General features: G+C 34.6%; 1 protein-coding gene and 5 pseudogenes across 3 annotated transcripts in view; 1 reads left to right on the top strand and 5 right to left on the bottom strand.

Annotated features, from left to right (window-relative positions):
• The window catches only part of LOC128700398 (uncharacterized), a 229622-nt gene that overhangs the window by 28272 nt on the left and 180713 nt on the right, over positions 1 to 20637 (bottom strand). The window lies entirely within an intron of this gene.
• On the bottom strand, positions 780 to 1454 carry LOC138854832 (ATP synthase subunit a-like; annotated as a pseudogene).
• Positions 780 to 2412, bottom strand: LOC138854815 (cytochrome c oxidase subunit 2-like; annotated as a pseudogene).
• Positions 780 to 3229, bottom strand: LOC138854831 (cytochrome c oxidase subunit 1-like; annotated as a pseudogene).
• Positions 6928 to 8363, top strand: LOC128698443 (NADH-ubiquinone oxidoreductase chain 1-like; annotated as a pseudogene).
• LOC138854830 (cytochrome b-like) overlaps positions 8367 to 20637 on the bottom strand; it is an 80394-nt pseudogene continuing 68123 nt past the window's right edge.

Here is a 20637-nt window from a genome sequence, read left to right on the forward strand (position 1 = left end):
TTCCTTACTCTGATGCGCCTTCCATTACTGTGAACCACTCGCCACTTGTAGCAGGTGCTGGACTGCACCTCACTGCTGGTAGCCGTTGCTACCTCCCCAACTACAGCCTCCTCACAGCGAGAGACAGACTGCACCTCACTTGAAGCCTCATTCCCCACAACTCCAGCCACCTCACACTCTCTCCCAGACCCATTGAGGTGGACCTTCAGCCTCCTAATCTCCTCCTGGAGAAGCAAGACCTCCTCCTTCAACTCTCCAACCTCAATTTTTAAAACACTGCAGAAGCAAGCCATGCTTTGTAACCGTCCACACTAATCCCCAAAGCAGCTCAGGGTCTGTGACCTCACGTGACGACTGACCACTGACGACTGACCACTGACCACTGACGACTGACTTGGAAGGGATTAAAAGGTTGGATGCCTTCTGGTGGTCAAAACATGCCAAATTCAATTGTTGGGGCAAGCCTTCTGTGAAAGAAAGCCCAAAAAAAAAGAGAAGAAAAAATAATACTTCGGAGACAATAAACAGAATTATCCCTCATCATAGACCTTTTATAACAATTTGAGTGTGAAGTCCTTGATACGTTCCTTCCCGAGTTACATCTCGTCATCATTGAATTATAGTTAAAATAATAGGAATAAACCTAAAAAAAAGATCTGGATTAAATTGATGAAATCATTTAATAAGGCCCGATGTAAGAAGTATGGCTCTAATAGATCCTGTTAAAGGTCAGGGTCTTATGTCAACTAAGTGAAAGGCATGGTGTCTGTGTGATGACATTAATTTACTTCACTGGCGTAAAGAGTTCTGAGAACTGCAAATACATAAGATTGAATGATTGCAACAGCAGATTCTAATATAAGAAGAAGAATTTGGGCTAGGATGAGAAAAGTCAATAATTTGGATGATAAAGAGGGTCCTATTCCTCCGAGTAAAGTCAGAAGGAGATGACCTGCAATTATATTTGCTGCGAGTCGAATTGCCAATGTTCCTGGCCGAATAATGTTTCTAATTGTTTCAATGAGAACTATAAAAGGTATAAGCACATTTGGGGTTCCTTGAGGTACTAAATGTGCAAACATATGCTGAGTGTGATTCAATCATCCAAACAAAATGGAGGATAGTCATAATGGTAGAGCCAGGGTTAGGGTTATTGCTAAATGCCTAGATCTAGTAAAGACATAAGGAAGGAGGCCTAAGGAGTTATTAAAAAGAATAAAGCTAAATAATGAGACGAATAAAAATGATAGACCCAGGTTGGAGGGTCCCAAAATTGTCTTAAATTCATTATGAAGGGTGGATACAATTTTAAATCACAAATAAAGCCATCGAGATGGTGGAGCTCAAAAAAGAACTGGGATGAATAGAAACCCTAAGAATATTGATATTCAGTTTAGGTTTAGTGAGAGAATGCTTGAGGATGGTTCAAAAATGGAAAATAATCTTGTTATCATTTTCAGGGTTTTTCTAAAAGTGTTGGTTTGTGAATGAAGGTTTCTGCTTTAATCGGAAGTTTGGAGAAGAAGTTAATGATAGAAAATAAAATATATCCCAGGATGAATATCAAGAAAAGATTAAATCAAAGTAGTGGCCCTATTTGAGGCATTCAAAAATATCATAAATACGATAACTTTAGTCTGACAAACTAATGATATTTTTTAACTAATTTTTGTCTCTAGAAGTAAGAGAACTACTTTTTTAGGTTTAAAAGACCTAAACTTTTATAAGTTATCTGGAGGGAAGAGCAGGTAATTATGAATTTCTAGAAATTCAATTTAAAAAAGAGTCTACTGAGATTCTTTCAATTAAAATTGGTATAAATCTGTGGTTGGCTCCACAAATTTCTGAACATTGACCGTAGAATAAACCTGGCCGGTTTACTAGAAATCTAATTTGATTAAGTCGACCTGGGATGGCATCGGCTTTCACTCCTAAAGAGGGGATCGTCCAGGAGTGAATTACGTCTGCTGCTGAAATAATAAGACAAATTTGAGTATTAAAAGGAATTGGTACTCAGTTATCAACATCTAAGAGCCGTAAGTTTGAGTTTGTGTCATAAGGTGTCATGTAGGAGTCAAACTCGATATTTAGGAAATCTGAGTATTCATAGGATCAATATCATTGATGCCCAATGGTTTTAATTGTGATTCTTGAGTTGTTAGTTTCATCTAACAGATAGAGGAGCCAGAGTGAGGATATGGCAATGAAAATTAAGATGATAGCAGGTAGAATAGTTCAGATGATTTTGATTTCTTGATTTTCGAGTAAAAAACGGTTAATAAATGAGTTTAGAGCTGAATTAATTAAAATAAAACCTACTAGTGTAGTGATAAGAATAAGAATAAATATTGCATGATCGTGGAAGTATGTTAATTGTTCCATAAGTGGGGAGGTGCTGTCTTGAAGTCCTAAACATCCTCATGTTGGCATTTCTAAAAGAAGGTAATCCTTCCTGGTAGGAGCTTAAATCCTATACATCTATCTGTCATTTTAGATAATTAGAAATTAGGGGAATTTCTGCGTACCTATGATCAGCAGGAGGGCGAGTGTGCTGTCACTCAATTGATGAAGGTAGGAAGGCTGGTGAGGTAATATTACGTTTTGATATAAAAGCTTCTCAAACAATAATTATAAATCAGAATACGGCTACTAGCGAGATAAGTGATCCAATTGATGAAACAATATTTCATGATGCGCAAGCATCGGGATAATCCGAATATCGTCGTGGTATGCCATTTAATCCTAGGAAGTGTTGGGGAAAAAAAGTTAAGTTGACTCCTAAAAATATAGTAAAGAAATGAGGTTTTAATCATGAAGGGTTCAGAGAAAATCCAGTAAACAAGGGAAATCAGTGGACAATACCCCCAAAAATCCCAAATACAGCTTCTATAGATAGGACGTAGTGGAAATGGGCTACAACATAGTAGGTGTCATGAAGAATAATGTCGATTGAGGAGTTTGCTAATATAACTCCTGTTAAACCACCTACCGTAAATAAGAAAATGAATCCTAGGGTTCATAGAAGTGAAGGCGTGTATGAGAATTGAGAACCTTGAAGAGTTCTTAATCATCTGAAGATTTTAATTCCCGTTGGAATGGCGATAATTATGGTTGCCGATGTGAAATATGCTTGGGTATCAACATCTATACCTACGGTGAACATGTGGTGGGCTCACACTAGGAACCCTAGAATCCCAATTGCTGTTATGGCATAAATTATCCCCAGCATTCCGAATGCTTCTTTTTTACCTGATTCTTGTGTGACAATATGCGAGACTATGCCGAAAGCTGGGAGAATTAAAATATAAACTTCTGGGTGCCCAAAAAGTCAAAATAAGTGCTGGTAAAGAATAGGATCACCTCCACCAGCTGGATCAAAGAAAGTGGTGTTTAAATTTCGGTTTGTAAGAAGTATAGTAATTGCTCCTGCTAGAACTGGAAGGGATAGAAGAAGAAGTACCGCGGTAATAAAAACGGACCATACAAATAAAGGTATTCGATCTATGGTTATTCCTCTTGTTCGTATGTTGATTGCTGTAGTTATAAAGTTTACGGCTCCTAAAATTGAGGAGACTCTGGCTAGATGCAAGGAAAAGATTCCAAGATCAATTGATGCTCCAGCATGAGCAATTGATGCTGCTAGAGGAGGGTAAACTGTTCATCCGGTTCCAACACCCCTTTCTACTATCCCTCTTGTAAGAAGGAGGGTTATATTATTTATTCGAGGGAAGGCTATATCAGGTGCTCCAAGCATAAGTGGGACTAATCAGTTCCCAAAACCTCCGATCATAATAGGTATAACTATGAAGAAAATTATTACGAAAGCGTGGGCTGTAACAATTACATTATAAATTTGATCATCTCCAATTAATCTTCCTGGCTGACCAAGTTCGGCTCGAATAATCAATCTTAGTGAGGTACCTACTATACCGGATCAAGCTCCAAACACAAAGTACAAGGTTCCAATATCTTTATGATTTGTTGAAAAAAAACCATCGTTGCGTTAGGCTTTATAGTGGAAAAAAGATGTCAAATTGCAAATTTGAAGATGTAGAAATTACTAAAGCTTAAGGAAGAATAAATTTTCACAGTAGAGGTAGCAATACTACATGAGCAGTTCTATCAAAACTGTCCTTTTTATCAGGCACTATACTTATAAGAGAAGTTTGAATTAACCCTTTCAGGGTCCGTCCCATAGATCTACGGCTTTACGTTCAGGGTCCAAACCGTAGATCTATGTCATGAGCTCAGCTCACTCTGATAAACTGTGAGTGGTACATTTGGGCCTAGATATGAGAGAATACATCTATGTGGTATGTGTGCACCACATAAAACAGATCCTGCAGCACACTGTGTATAATAAGAGAAAAAAACTGAAATCATGATTTTTCGATTAAAACAGCGACTTTGCAGTGCTTTTTCGTATGTTTTTTATAGTTGTATTTGCGATTTCTTGGTCTCATTTGATAGAATGGAAGACATATTACAGAAATAGAGATGATTTTGATTGGTTTTAGCACTGGAAATGGCTTGAAATTGAGCTCAAAGTAGCAGAAATTTTAAATTTTTGCCGATATTCAAGAGTAAACAAACGACCTCACACGTCTAATACATGTCAGCTGGTGGTTACCTGGAGGTTATTCCGGGGATCAACGCCCCCGCGGCCCGGTCCATGACCAGGCCTCCCGATGGATCAGGGCCTGATCAACCAGGCTGTTACTGCTGGCCGCACGCAGTCCAACGTACGAGCCACAGCCCGGCTGATCCGGCACTGACTTTAGGTATCTGTCCAGCTCTTCTCTTGAAGGCAGCCAGGGGTTTATTGGCAATTCCCCTAATGCTTGATGGGAGGCTGTTAAACAGTTTTGGGCCCCGGACACTTATGGTGTTTTCCCTTAGTGTACCAATGGCGCCCCTACTTTTTATTGGGGGCATTTTGCATCGCCTGCCCAGTCTTTTACTTTCATAGGGAGTGATTTCTGTGTGCAGATTTGGGACCATTCCTTCCAAGATTTTCCAAGTGTAGATTATGATATATCTCTCCCTCCTGCGTTCCAACGAGTACAAGTCAAGTGCTTCCAAGCGTTCCCAGTAGTTAAGGTGCTTGACAGAACTTATACGTGCAGTAAAGGATCTCTGTACACTCTCTAGATCTGCGATTTCACCTGCTTTGAATGGAGATGTTAATGTACAGCAGTATTCCAGCCTAGAGGGAACAAGTGATTTGAAAAGGATCATCATGGGCTTGGCATCTCTCGTTTTGAAAGTTCTCATTATCCATCCTATCATTTTCTTTGCACGTGCGATCGTGGCACTGTTGTGATCCTTGAAAGTGAGATCCTCAGACATTACTACTCCCAGGTCCCTTACATTAGTTTTCCACTCTATTGTATGGCCGAAGTCAGTAGTATACTCTGTTCTAGTTATTATCTCCTCCAGTTTTCCATAACGGAGTAGTTGGAATTTGTCCTCATTGAACATCATATTGTTTACCGTTGCCCATTGGAAAACTTTGTTTATATCTTCTTGGAGATTAACTGCGTCCTCAGCAGATGACAGCCTCATGCAGATCCTAGTATCATCCGCAAAGGATGATACGGTGCTGTGGTGTATATCTCTGTTTATGTCTGATATGAGGATAAGGAATAAGATGGGGGCGAGTACTGTGCCTTGTGGAACAGAGCTCTTCACTATGGCAGCCTCCGATTTAACTCTGTTGACCACTACTCTTTGTGTTCAATTTGTTAGAAAGTTGAAGATCCATCTCCCCACTTCTAATATGCATTCACAAATATGGTGATGATATTTATACAATTATTACAGTATTGCATAACAGTAAATCTTCTATTTTTTGGTGTGAATAAAAATTCATTATGTGAATAAAAAATCAAAATGAAATTTATTTGTAAAGCCTCAAAACGTAACTAATGAACAGAGGAAATGTTAGTTTAGTTCCAGGAATACCTACATTGTTTATTTTGGACCCTATTTTGAAATTGGAATATTTTGAACTTTGTGTTAAATTGGAAAATTAACAATTTCCGATCACTTTAATTTGTAGTTGAAACAGATGACTTGGCGATTTCTTGTGCTCAATCGATAGAATAGAAGTAATACTAGTGAAATAGCTAAGAATTTGGTTGACTGGAATAATGTAATTGGCCTAAAATGGGAGTCAAAGTTGGCAAAATCGCCGATTCGTAAATATCACTGACACATTAAAATTCGCGAGAGCATAATTTCGTCAATTTTCCATCAAATTTCGTACTTTTTGTTTTATTACCTTCACAAAAAGATTCTCTACCATTTCATAAGAAAAAATAACAAATTTTTTTTTTGAAAATTCTTGGACACTGGGGCACCACTTCAGATTTGGGCCTTGGACCCTGAAAGGGTTAATAGTGAATAAGTTGTTAATTAACATTTGGTTTAAGATAGTGTTCTTAGAAGGTTAAATGTAAAACTCGGAGTAATTGTTTGTCTGAATAGGTAGGTTTTATTTAGGTTTAAAGTTTGATTCTTGCTTGAACTTTTATTTTATAGTTAGTGTACATGCATATTTTAGTGGGTAGGGAATAAAAAAATAAAGATAATTTATGATGTAACAAAATAGTTTTGTTATTCGCAGTACGGAAGATTAAATATTAGATTAGGATTTGATTTCGTAAATTATAAAAAGCTTGATTAAATTTTGTGCCAGCAATCGCGGTTAGACTTAAAAGCTTAGTAAAAGTATTTTAGTTTAGGTTATTCTTATGTTTAAGGATTAAATTGAGATTTATAACAATAAAAGGTGAAATTGGTTTATTGGAGGTAAATAGAAGTTGAATTATAAAGGGGAAGAGGCCTAAAAATTAAGGTATAAACCAGGATTAGATACCCTGCTATACTTAAAAGGAAAAAAATAAAACTTGAATATTAGTAGGTATGGTCTTTAAATTCAAAGAATTTGGCAGTATTTTAGTCTTGTTAGAGGAACCTGTTCTGTAAATGATACAACACGAAGAATCTTACTTACTCTTGTTTAACAGTTTGTATACCGTCATTATTAGATAACCTTTATTGGGGAAGTTATTGAAATTTAAGAAGTTAAAGTATATTAGATCAAGGTGCAGTTTATGAGTGAGAAGAAATGGGTTACAATAAAATTTATTTATACGTATCAGTATTTGAATAGTTTCTGTGAAGGAGGATTTAATTGTAACATACAATTTAATAAGTTAGTGTGATATGAGAACTAAAATATGTACATATCGCCCGTCGCTTCCATTTAAGGTGGAATAAGTCGTAACATAGTAGGTGTACTGGAAGGTGTACCTAGAATTAAATTTACTTTGGCAGAAAATATGCGTTAAATTTAGAATTTAATTATATAGAAAATATTCTATAAGTAAATATTCTATAAGTAAAATATTCTATAAGTAAAAGCATTGAGGGTTAATGCTGTGATTGTTATAGTTGTAAGATATTTAATGTTGATGGTTTGCGTATTAGTTGGTGTGGCATTTGTGACTCTTCTGGAATGTAAAATTTTAGGTTACATTCAAATTCGTAAAGGCCCAAATAAGTTAGGTATTTTAGGATTACTTCAACCCTTTTCGGATGCTGTGAAATTGTTTATAAAAGAGCAGAATACACCTGTGATGTCTAATTTTTTACCTTATTATTTATCACCGGTATTTGGGTTGTTTGTTGCTTTGATTTTGTGAAGGATTATTCCATATGAGTTAGGGTTAGTAAATTTTGACATAGGTGTATTATTTTTTTTGTGTTGTTTAAGGTTAGGAGTCTATCCTTTAATAAGAGCTGGGTGAGCTTCTAATTGTAAGTATTCTTTGTTGGGAAATCTTCGTGCTGTAGCACAAACTATTTCGTATGAGGTAAGATTGGCTTTATTTTATTATCTTACGTTTTTTTAGTTAGAAGATTTAGATTTACGAAGTTAAGATATTATCAAGAGAAAATGTGATTTATTTGATTGACGTTCCCACTGTTTATGGTTTGGTTAGGTTCTTGTTTGGCAGAGATAAATCGAACTCCTTTTGATTTTGCAGAAGAGGAATCTGAATTAGTTTCTGGATTTAATACTGAATATAGAAGAGGGGGATTTGTGTTAATTTTCATAGCTGAATATGTTAGGATTTTGTTTATGAGTGGAGTGTCTACATTATTATTTTTAGGTGGGAGAGTTTTAAATTAGGGTTTTATATAAAATTGGTAATGGTTAGGTTTGCATTTATTTGGGTGCGGGGAACTCTACCGCGATTGCAATATGATAAGTTAATGTATATAGCTTGAAAAAGGTTTCTTCCTATATCTCTGAATTTTTTAATTTTTTTTATAGGAATGAAATTAATTTTAGTTTAAACTAAATTTATAAGTTGGTGGAGATTGGAAATAACTTCCTTTAAATATTTTCAAAACATTTGTTTTAAATAAACTAAATATTCATTCTAGGAGTAAGTCTGTTAAAAGAGTGATTAAAGGGTTAATGATATAGTAAGCAAAATAAATAATAGTAAGAGTTTGTCCTGTAAAAATATAAGGATCCTCTGCAGGATGTGCTCCAATTCATGTCAGTAAAATGATTGTGGAGACAAGAGCTCAAAATAGAAGTTGGTTAAAAGGATAAAAAGTTAGACCTTGAAATTTTGATAAAGAGGTGAAGGGAAGGAGCCAAAGAATTGCTACTGATAAAACTAAAGCGATAACTCCACCTAGTTTGTTTGGAATAGATCAGAGAATAGCGTATGCAAATAGAAAATACCATTCAGGTTGAATATGTACTGGTGTAACCAGAGGATTAGCCGGAATAAAATTATCAGGGTCACCAAGAAGGTATGGATTTAAAAGAATTAGGAGAACTAAGATTATAAATATAACTAGAAATCCTACAATATCTTTAAATGTAAAGTAGGGGTGGAAGGGAATCTTATCTATAGAGGAGGCAACCCCTAGGGGGTTGTTAGCCCTGGAGTGATGAATACATAAGATGTGGATAAGTGTAGCCGCAGCGATTAAAAATGGTAAGAGAAAGTGAAATGTAAAAAATCGAGTCAAGGTAGCATTATCAACTGTGAAACCTCCTCAAATTCATTGAACTAAATCTGTTCCAATATAAGGAATGGCAGAGAATAAGTTTGTAATAACTGTGGCACCTCAAAATGATATTTGCCCCCAGGGTAGGACATAACCGAGAAAGGCTGTAGCTATTGTTATAAATAAGATTAGAACTCCAACTCTCCAAGCGTGGAAAAGAGTAAATGACTCATAGTAAATACCTTGACCGATATGAGAATAAATGCAGATAAAGAAGAAAGAGGCCCCATTTGCATGAATAGTTCGGAATAGTTATCCACAATTCACATCACGACAGATGTGTGCTACGTCCGAAAAAGCTAGGTCGATGTGTGAAGTAAAATGAATGGATAAAAATAATCCAGTTGCGACTTGAGCTACTAGGCATAATCCTAAAAGATACCCAAAGTTCAAAAAAATTGAAATATTGCTAGGAATTGGCATGTCTACAAATGCGGAGTTAGCAAGTTTAAATAATGGATGGGATTTACGTAAAGGCGAAGTCATAAGTTTTGTGAGGGGGAGAGTTAAACTAATTTAAAGAAAATAAAGATGTATGATATTAGGAATCGAAGGTCTTAGGTTATTAGTTATAGTTTTTTGTGGATTCTGAGCGTTTATTTCGAATCATAAGCATTTACTAAATGTTTTATTAAGGTTGGAATTTATTATATTAAATGTGTTTGGGGTTATGAGAGTTTACATGGCTAGGGTTGGTTTGGAGTGGGTGTTTGTAATGTTTTTTTTAGTTATGGTTGCGTGCAAAGGGGCCCTGGGCTTATCTTTATTGGTTTCTATTGTTCGTTCGCATGGTAACGATTATTTTAGGAGATTTGGTATTTTAGTATGTTAAAGTTTTTGGTATTTAACTTGGTTTTGATAAGATTTGTGATAAATTGAAGGTTGATTCAAATTGGTTTGCTAGTTATATGCTTTATAAGATTATTAATAATAAATCACGATTTTTATTTTTTTTGTAGGGGTTATATAATAGGGACTGATTATCTAAGATATATTTTGATTGTATTAAGAGTTTGAATCGTCATTTTAATAGTTTATGGGAGAGCGATAGTAAAGAAGATGGGGAATTTTTACACTGGGTTCTTGTCAGTGAACTTAATTTTGCTGTTAGTTTTAATTTTAACTTTCAGGTCAGTAAATTATCTAATGCTTTATATTAGATTTGAAAGGTCACTAGTTCCTATGCTTGTATTAATTTTATGTTGAGGATATCAGCCTGAGCGAATTCAAGCTGGAATTTACATACTGTTTTATACTTTATTTGCTTCATTACCATTATTAGTTTCTTTATTAAGGTTATATAAAAGCATGGGGAGATTAAATATAAGGCTATTGCCAGGAATACTTGGTTATCAAAGTACCAGCGTGTTGTGATATTTTTGCTCTGTATTTGCGTTTATAGTTAAATTACCTCTGTTTATATTTCATTTATGATTACCTAAGGCCCATGTGGAGGCCCCAGTTGCAGGATCAATAGTATTAGCTGGGGTGTTATTAAAGTTAGGGGGCTATGGTCTGATTTGGATTTTGGGGGTGTTTTCGGAGATTAATAAAATATTTTGTTGGGTGTGAATGAGCCTTGGAATTGTAGGCGGTGTTGTTATTAGTTTAATGTGTTTGTGCCAGATGGATATCAAGTCTTTAACTGCTTACTCTTCTGTGGCTCACATGGGTTTGGTGTTAGGACTTGTTGCTATGAGGGGTTGAGGTTTAAATGGAGCTCTAGTAGTGATGGTAGGGCATGGTTTGTGTTCTTCAGGTTTATTTTGTTTGGCAAATATAGTTTATGAACGTTTAGGGAGGCGGAGTTTGATAATTAGGAAGGGTTTATTAAATGTCATACCAAGTATAGGTTTATGGTGATTTTTATTGGCTGTAGGTAATATAGCTGCTCCTCCAACCTTGAATTTAATAGAGGAAATCAGTTTAATCATTAGAGTGGTGAGATGAAGGAAATTAATTATATTTAGAGTAGGGGCGTTGTCTTTTTTTAGTGCCTGTTACACTTTATATATATACTCTTTAAGGCAGCATGGGCTGTTTTTAAATTCATTATTTTCTTGTTGTTCTGGAAAAATAAGGGAATATTTTGTTTTGTTAATACATAGTGTTCCATTAAATATTATATTCATGAAAGGTTCCTTGATTTTGTGTAATTTGTAGGATAAGATGGCTGAGATTAAAGGTGTTAGATTGTAAATCTAAATAGAAGTTAAACTTTCTTATCAGTGCAAGGTAAGATTTAAAAGATTATTACTTTTTTTGACAGCTTTGAAGGATGTTAGTTTAAATTAACTTAAAATCTTAGATAACTAAAAGTATAGATGGGATAAAAAGACCAAATAAATTGATGGAAGAATATAAAGGAGAGGAGAGGATTTTAAGTGTTTTGAAGGAGATGTTTCATTTTATTTGGGTAAAGGAAATTGAGATGGAGGATAGAGTAAGTCGAATGTAAAAGTAAAGAGTTACTAGTGAAGAAAGAAGAAGAATTAGAAGAGGAAAATAAAAGGATGTTAAAATTATTTCTTGAATAATGATTCATTTGGGAATAAAACCTGAAAAAGGTGGCAGCCCCCCTAAAGAGTAATGGTTTATTATTGAGAAAATTTTAGGAAAAGAACCATGACCCGAATTAATTAAGTGGGAAAAAAAGTATGTTTGGGTTGATGAGAAGTAAAAGGCTACTGAAGCTGAGATTAAAGTAAATATAAAAAAGTAAATTATTCAGGAGGTTTCATTGATAAGTATAGCGAAAAGTATCCATGACATGTGATTAATAGACGAATAAGCTAAAATCTTTCGAAGAGATGTTTGATTGATTCCTCCAAGAGCCCCAACAATAGCGGAAGAAAGTCCTCCTAAGAAAAGAATAATGTGTGTATAATATTCTGTAGATAAATAAGAGATCAAAAATATAGGAGCGAGTTTTTGGATTGTCATGAGAATAATAATTTGGGTTCAATTAAGACCTTCCATGACTTGGGGAAATCAAAAATGGAACGGAGCTGCTCCTAATTTAAGAAGCAGAGCTAAGGAGATAAAGGAGAGTGAAATTCTCGGAATAAAAAACATTAAGGTTGAGGATAAAATGATAATGGCTGACCCTAAAGCTTGAATCAAAAAGTATTTTAAGGAGGCCTCTGACGGTAATTGATTTTCTTTTGATGAGATTAAAGGAATAAATGATATGAGATTGAGTTCAAGACCAATCCAAGCTGAGAATCATGATGAGGAAGAGATGGTCAGGAGGGATCCTGACAAAAGTGAAAATATAAAAATTATTTTATAAGGTGAGAATAAAATTATAAAAAGAGATTGCTCTCATAAATGAGGTATGAACCCATTAGCTTAGATTTAGCTTATCTTTATATTATGTATGTAGAAGTGTAAAGAGCATGAAAAGTTTTGATCTTTCGAGGACTGGCGCGATTCCAATTTACATAAAAAAAGGTGATAAGGGTTTATAGAAACAGATGATAAAGGCTTGGTCTTTGAGTGCTTAGGGACCTATTCTAATATTTAGTTATTCTTAGTAGATTAAATGAGAAAGAAACTTAAGTTACTTAAAAAATAAAAAGAAAAAAAAACATAAAAGGGGGTTATTTTGTATATTTTAAATTTGTGCTAGTATATATATATATATTTCTCCATATGGAAGTGGTGAATTGAGTATAATTCTATGAGTGAGCTTATGTATACCAGAACAGAATGATAACATTGAGCCCTGTACATTACGATTAATACAGTTATAAGTAGAACCCTTCATGAGAAAGGGGATTCTACTTATATTTGTATTAATCGTCTCCTTCTAGACTCCCCCATTTCCGTGAAGATATTCCTAACAGATGGTCATGGAGGAAGATAAAACGAAGCCAGTACTTCTTTATAGTAATTTTCTGATAGATACACTAAGAGGTTAGTATATCTCCTAGTAGATCATAGCAATAAGCTAACTGATAAGATAGCTTGATATATACGTATATACTGTTATGTACGAGTTTAAGGTATATAAAAGTTGAAGCTCGAAATAGATAATGACTTACAAGCTAGATACACTAAGAGTCTAGTATATCTCTTAGTAGATCATAGCAATAAGCTAACTGATAAGATAGCTTGATATATACGTATATATTGTTATATACGAGCTTAAGGTATATAAAAGCTAGAGCTGATATAAATAATAGCTTACATGCTAGATACACTGTGAATATCATATAGATGTGAATGGATTATATAATTTACAGGATTATGAACGAATAGGGTAAATTTACATTTAAAGAAATGTATATATATATATATAGACAATAAGGAGAATAGAAAAATTTGTAAAGTTAAATAAGTAGTTTTTATGATAATTGTAGTTTATTTATTTGGGTAATTAAAACTGTAAATTCAAAGTAAAGCTAAAGATTAGCATTTCACTTACGTTGAAAAGGTTGTCGCAGGGGCAATTTATTTTGGTTACTTATGAAACCTTGCTAATTATTATGATTAGGAAAAATATTTTGGAGTTCTAGTAGGTAGTTGAGGAAATAATAATTATTGGCGATAGATAATAGTACTGTGTAGGAAAGTTGAAATATATAAAATGAAATAAGTGGAAAGTATCAGTTAAACTAAGTATTAGGGATATTTTACATTAAATATTTATGGCATTTTTCCCGAAATAAGGATAGCTAAATTGAGGGTTGAGTTTTGTAGCAAAAAAATTCAAAACTTTGTTTTAGTAGTGAAATGTTAATCGGGCCTTAAGATATCTTTTTTTTTTTTTTTTAAATTTAATTTTTTCTTTGCATTAAGGTAGGGCAAAGTTTAGGAATAGAGGGGGAAAGCTCTTTATTTAATTATTCTGATTATAAAAATAAATAAAAGGTATGCTTGACTAGGCTTAGAGGTAGCCATGTTTACAGGGGGTTATACCTGAGGTATAGGGAAAAGAATATTTATTATCTTTTAAGTAAGTAAGAAAGACTTTTTATAAATTTAGTTTAGAGATTTAAAGTGAATATATTAGTATATGAATTGTTTATCTTAAATAAATTTTGGAGAATTTAATGAGATTTATTAAAAGAGTGGTGAGTATAGAGGAATTCGGCAAAAAGTACTTCCGCCTGTTTATCAAAAACATGTCTATATGAGAGTTATATAAAGTCTGGCCTGCCCATTGGGAACTAAAAGGCCGCGGTATTATGACCGTGCAAAGGTAGCATAATCATTAGTCTTTTAATTGGAGGCTGGAATGAATGGTCGGACGAGAAGTAAGCTGTCTTTATCTCATAGATTGAATTTAACTTTTAAGTGAAAAGGCTTAAATGAGTTAGAGGGATGATAAGACCCTATAAAGTTTGTACAGGGAGCTGGTAAAGAGTGATTTGGAATAGTAAAGTTTATTATTAGCAAGATGTTTGGTTGGGGCGACTAGGATATAAGTTACATAACTGTTTTTTTTTTTAAATCAGAGATATCTGTTTATATGATCCCTTTTTAGGATTAAAGAGTAAATTACTTTAGGGATAACAGCATAATTTTTTTTGAGAGTTCTTATCGACAAAAGAGTTTGCGACCTCGATGTTGAATTAAAAATTTCTTTGTGGTGTAGCAGTTACAGAAGAAGGTCTGTTCGACCTTTAAATTTTTACATGATTTGAGTTCAGACCGGCGTGAGCCAGGTTGGTTTCTATCTTTTAAGGAGTCCTAAGTTATTTTAGTACGAAAGGATTAAATAATTGAAATAGTTTTAATAAAAGGTCAGAAAAAAAGCCAGGCTTTTTCTTTAATTTCCAAAATTAATATTTTAAAAGTAAACTATTTTCTGTTTAGAATTTTGAAGGCCGTAAAGGTCTCGATGTGATATTAATAATACTGACAATAACAATTAAGGTGTAGTAGATATAAAATTACAGTGGACCCCCGATTAACGATGTTTTTTCATTCCAGAAGTATGTTCAGGTGCCAGTACTGACCGAATTTGTTCCCATAAGGAATATTGTGAAGTAGATTAGTCCATTTCAGACCCCCACACATACACGTACAAACGCACTTATATAAATACACTTACATAATTGGTCGCATTGGGAGGTGATCGTTAAGTGGAGGTCCACTGTACTAGGATAGTAAGAGGAAATGAAGGGAGAGAGTAGATGGAGCTGGTTGATAAAATGGTTAAATTCGTTTTGTTTTCTAAAGTTAGGAATAATGAAGAGTCGAAAAATTTTGAGGGGAGAAATAAAGGGTCTAAAAAGATTCGAATAGGGGACAGGGATAGTGATAGGATGACTAATAGGCTAGACTTTAAGTGAATTTTAAAGGCTTCGTTGGAAGCTAGAGAGGAGACGTAAATAAACAAAATTAATATCCCTCCTAAACAAATTAGGAATAAAATATAAGAAAATCAGAAGGAAGGCCTGAAGAGACCTGAAAGTATGCAGATAAGAATGGTTTGTGTAAGGAGGGTGAGTCCTATGGAAAGAGGATGTGTTAAGGTTGAGAACAGGATCGCTATGCTTAAGGTAATAGGGAGGATAAAATATAAAATATTATACTGAGATGGTATAAAGTTCTAGAAATGGACTTCATCTTTGGTTTACAAGACCAAATTTTTTTTTTAAACTACTAGAACTCGTCAATTTAAATAGTTTAGGGTAAAACGTCAAGTTGTGGCGCCGAAGAGATAAGAAAGTTATTTTAAATCGTGTTGTGAAGTGCTTATGGTTAGTGTTTTTATCACTTAGGGCATTGGTTTTTATTTTATTTAGTTTAGTAAGGTTAAGTTCTGGGGCTGCTTATGTAATTGAGTGGGAGATTTTTTCTTTGAACTCTTCTTCTATTGTGGCAACTTTGATTTATGATTGAGTAAGATTCCTATTTTTAGGGGTGGTTTTGTTTATTTCTTCTATGGTAATGTATTACAGAGGGGATTACATAAGTGGAGATAAAAGGTATAGGCGATTTATATACAGTGGACCCCCGGTTAACGAAATTTTTTCACTCCAGAAGTATGTTCAGGTGCCAGTACTGACCGAATTTGTTCCCATAAGAAATATTGTGAAGTAGATTAGTCCATTTCAGACCCCCAAACATACACGTACAAACGCACTTACATAAATACACTTACATAATTGGTCACATTCGGAGGTAATCGTTATGCGGGGGTCCACTGTATTTAGCTTTTGGTTTTGTTTTATCTATAGGGGCTTTGATTATTAGCCCTAATTTAATTACGATTCTTTTAGGTTGGGATGGGTTAGGGTTAATTTCTCATGTATTGGTAATTTATTACCAAAACGAAAAATCTGCGAATGCGGGCATGTTAACGGTTTTGTCAAATCGAGTTGGGGATGTTGGAATTTTATTGAGTATTTCTTTACTTTTTATGTTAGGGGGCTGAAATTTTATTTTCTATGGAAGGTATTTGAGTAGAGATTTTCTATTATTAAAAGTTTTTGTGTGTATTACTCCTATGACTAAAAGAGCTCAAATTCCATTTTCGGCTTGGCTTCCAGCAGCTATGGCTGCCCCTACTCTGGTTTCGGCTTTAGTCCATTCTTCTACGCTAGTAACAGCTGGTGTTTACATTTTGATTCGGTTTAGTGGGGCTTTGGAGGGTTCGTGTGTGCAAAGGATTTTGTTAATTGTTTCTTGTCTAACTATATTTATAGCAGGTTTGGGGGCTAATTTTGAGTTTGATTTGAAGAAAATCATTGCTCTATCACTTTAAGACAATTGGGTGTTATAATAAGTATTTTATCTTTGGGGTTTGCTGACCTTGCTTTTTTTCATTTATTGACTCACGCTTTATTTAAGGCTTTATTGTTTGTGTGTGCTGGGATGGTAATTCATAGGGTTAAAGAATATCAAGATATTCGGAATATGGGCAGGCTGGTGATGTGTATGCCTTTAACTAGGGTCTGTATAAACTTAGCTAATCTGGCTTTATGTGGTATACATTTTTTGGCTGGATTCTATTCCAAAGATTTGATTTTGGAAGTTGCATTTATAAGGGAAATTAATATTTTTAGATTTTTTTTATATGTTTTAAGCACTGGCTTGACAGTATGTTATACATTTCAGTTAATTTATTATAGAAACTTATATTTTTCTTTTTGGATTGCCCTGCTTCAGTGGGATGCGGCCGGTACGTTAAAAGAAGACCATTTAATATGTAATTACGAGTGAGAAGATGAAATATAACAAAGCCTGTGAACCTAACAAGAGTAAATGGTTGACACTAGAGCAAAAACTTGAAATTGTAAAGTGTCACGAAAGAGCACTGTCTTCCAAAATAGCAACAAGTCTCCATAAGATGGTAAAAGAAAATAGAGATGAATGGGAAAGTTTTCCTGCAAGTTGACTAGTTTTATAACTTTAAAAAACATATGGAGCTCCATAATATTCAAACTGTAGGTGAAAGCACTGATAATGATGCTGATGAAAAAATTCCCACCAAGTTAAAAGAAATGACTATAAAAGGAGGCTACAAGTTTGAGTGAATTTTTAATGTTGATAAAACAGTTTGTTTTGGAAGATGCCTTTACGCACTCATTTAACACATTATAACAATGTTTTCAACAGCGTAGTTTTTCACAGCATGGAAATTTTGTGGCCCCCAATCCTGGTCTGAACTTAATTGGTTGGACTATGCTCAGCCAAATGGTGTTCAAGTCACATGACACCAGAATAATGTACAGAAGTGCCCACATACAGGTGATACATGGTATATACTACACAAATACTGTACTACTGATTTATTAACCCTTAAACTGTCCAAACGTAGATCTATGTTTTTTCAACATTTGAAAGTATGTATGTAAAAATATGTAAATCTTTTTTTTTTACATTTGAAAGCGTGTAAAAAAACTTTGATCTACATTTTTTTTGTTATATTTGAAAAATGTAAAAAAAAATGTAGATCTACTTTTGGAGCACTATGCATGTGAAAGTAGATCTATGTTTGGACAGTTTAAGGGTTAACTATGCTATACAAGGTATTCCTGTAAGTCCTTTTCCACCACTTGTCAACTCAGAGCTACACTCCAACTAGTACAGACGTATTGCACTCATTGCTTGCTACTACCAACAGTAACAAAACCTACAAGAATCTCGGAGACTAGTGTTTCCTTATTAGATCACATCTGGACCAACACCATATCCCCTTTAAAATCAGGCATAATCACAGATAACACCAGAGCACTGTCCAACCTTTCTCATAACCAATCTAGGTAAATTACCCCAAGACACTACTAAAGTTACCTTCAGACTTCATAATGAGACAGCTATTAATAACTTCATAACAGCAATGACAAACATCGACTGGCAAACCGAGCTAGAAATCTATAGATACTGACGAATGTATTAATAAATTTCTAAAAAAGACCCAACACCTCTATAACATGCATTGCCCTAAAAAAACTAAACAGATCAAAACTAAACAGTCCTTGGCTAACACCTAGCATCCTCAAATCCATAAATATAAAGCACCTATATGAAAAACAGTACAGAATGGGTCAAATAACCAGAGACCAAACAAAACGTTACTCGTCAATCCTAACCAGCCTGATAAGAAGGACAAAAAAATTGTATTATTAGAACAGATTACTTAACTTAAAAGGTGATATGAAAAAGACCTGGAAAACCCTATCTGAAATTCTAGGAACTAAAAAGTTATCAGGAAACAGAACAATCAAACTAACAAAACCAGATGAACCCCTACTCCCACCGACTGAAGCAGCAAACAGATTCAATGTTTTCTTCTCCACCATAGGAAAAAACCTGGCGAGCAAAATCCCAAGCTCAAACATCCCACCTAATGACTACCTCACTGGCACCTACCCGAACACACTATTCCTAGCTCAGACCAACCCAACAGAAGTCTCATTACCAACACACTAAAGAACAAGGCAGGAGATTTAAATAACTTACCACCCTTTATAAATAAAAAAGCTTCTCAAGTGCTGTCACCAATTACTGCAACACTCATTAACAAATCCATCGAATACTCTACCTTCCCCATAATTCTCAAAATAGCAAGGGTCACCTCGATACATAAAGGACGAGATCAAACAGACCTGAATAACTATAAGCCAATATCTAACTTACCCCTTCTCTCTAAAATCTTTGAAAAATTAATTCATAGGCAGATCTATTCCTACCTCATCTCCCACAACATACTCAGTTTGGGTTCAGGCCTAATAAAAACACAAATGATGCTATTATACACATGCTAAAACTAATATACACTGCACTTGAGAAAAAAGAAGTCCCATTGGGAATCTTCATTGATCTACGTAAAGCTTTTGATACAGATGACCATGATTTCTTGCACATAAAATTATCACATTATGGTATAAGAGGGCATTCCCTCAACTACCTAAAGTCATACCTTAGCAACAGAAGCCAATATGCAATATGCCTCGGAGGGAGACGGCCGACTTGTTGAAAAAAAAAAAATGGAGCTAACTCTTCCACACAACCAATTACAGTCGGTGTCCCACAGGGAAGTGTCCTTGGCCCACTTCTCTTTCTCATTTACATAAATGACCTACCAAATGCATCTCAACTACTCAAACCCACACTATTTGCAGATGACACTACATACATCTTCTCTCACCCAAGCCTAGTCATACTAGCCAATACTGTAAATAATGAATTATAGAAAATATCTACCTGGATGATGATTAACAAGCTTACTCTCAATATTGACAAAACCTATTTCATTTAGTTTGGGAACAGAACTACAAATGTTCCCCTTAACATAATGATAAATGGAACACCTATCACAAAAGTCAGAGGGAAAATTCTTAGGAATCCACCTTGATAAGAGCCTCATATTTCAGACACACGTACAACAAATTTCCAAGAAAGTCTCAAAGACCGTAGGCATACTATTGAAGATACGGTACTATGTTCCACAATCAGCTCCCCTTGCCCTGTATCACTCACTTATTTACCCCTATCTCACCTATGGAATCTGTGTATGGGGCTCAAGAACAATAAATCATCTCAGACCATTAATTACCTAGCAAAAGGCTGCAGTCAGAATGATAACAAATTCCCACTCTAGACAGCACACTCCACCAATATTCAAAAGTCCAAACTTACTCACCATACAAAACATCCATACTTATTATTGTGCCTACCACTTACACAGAACACTAAACTCAGATATAAACCCTCCCCTCAAACTTCTCCTTACCAACCTTAATAGAATACACAACCATAACACAAGACACAGATCACTCTTTGATGTTCCCCATGTCCATCTCACACTATGTAAAAACTCAATGCACATAAAAGGCCCAAAAATTTGGAATTCATTACCAGTGATTACCAAAGAAACACTGTATATCAATTCAAGACTCTTCTTAAAAACCACCTACTCACCCAAAACTAAATACACAGTACTTAATTTAACTTTACCTACATAATTAACGAATCACTTTCTACTGCCTCAAAATATCATTACTTACTGTGTTACTCCCCTAGCCTTAGGACCCCATAAATAAATGCTCAAAGATCAATAAATTCTCATATCTAATC

The sequence above is a fragment of the Cherax quadricarinatus genome, chromosome 71 (genome assembly GCF_038502225.1).
Source record: "Cherax quadricarinatus isolate ZL_2023a chromosome 71, ASM3850222v1, whole genome shotgun sequence".
Classification (NCBI taxonomy): domain Eukaryota; kingdom Metazoa; phylum Arthropoda; class Malacostraca; order Decapoda; family Parastacidae; genus Cherax; species Cherax quadricarinatus.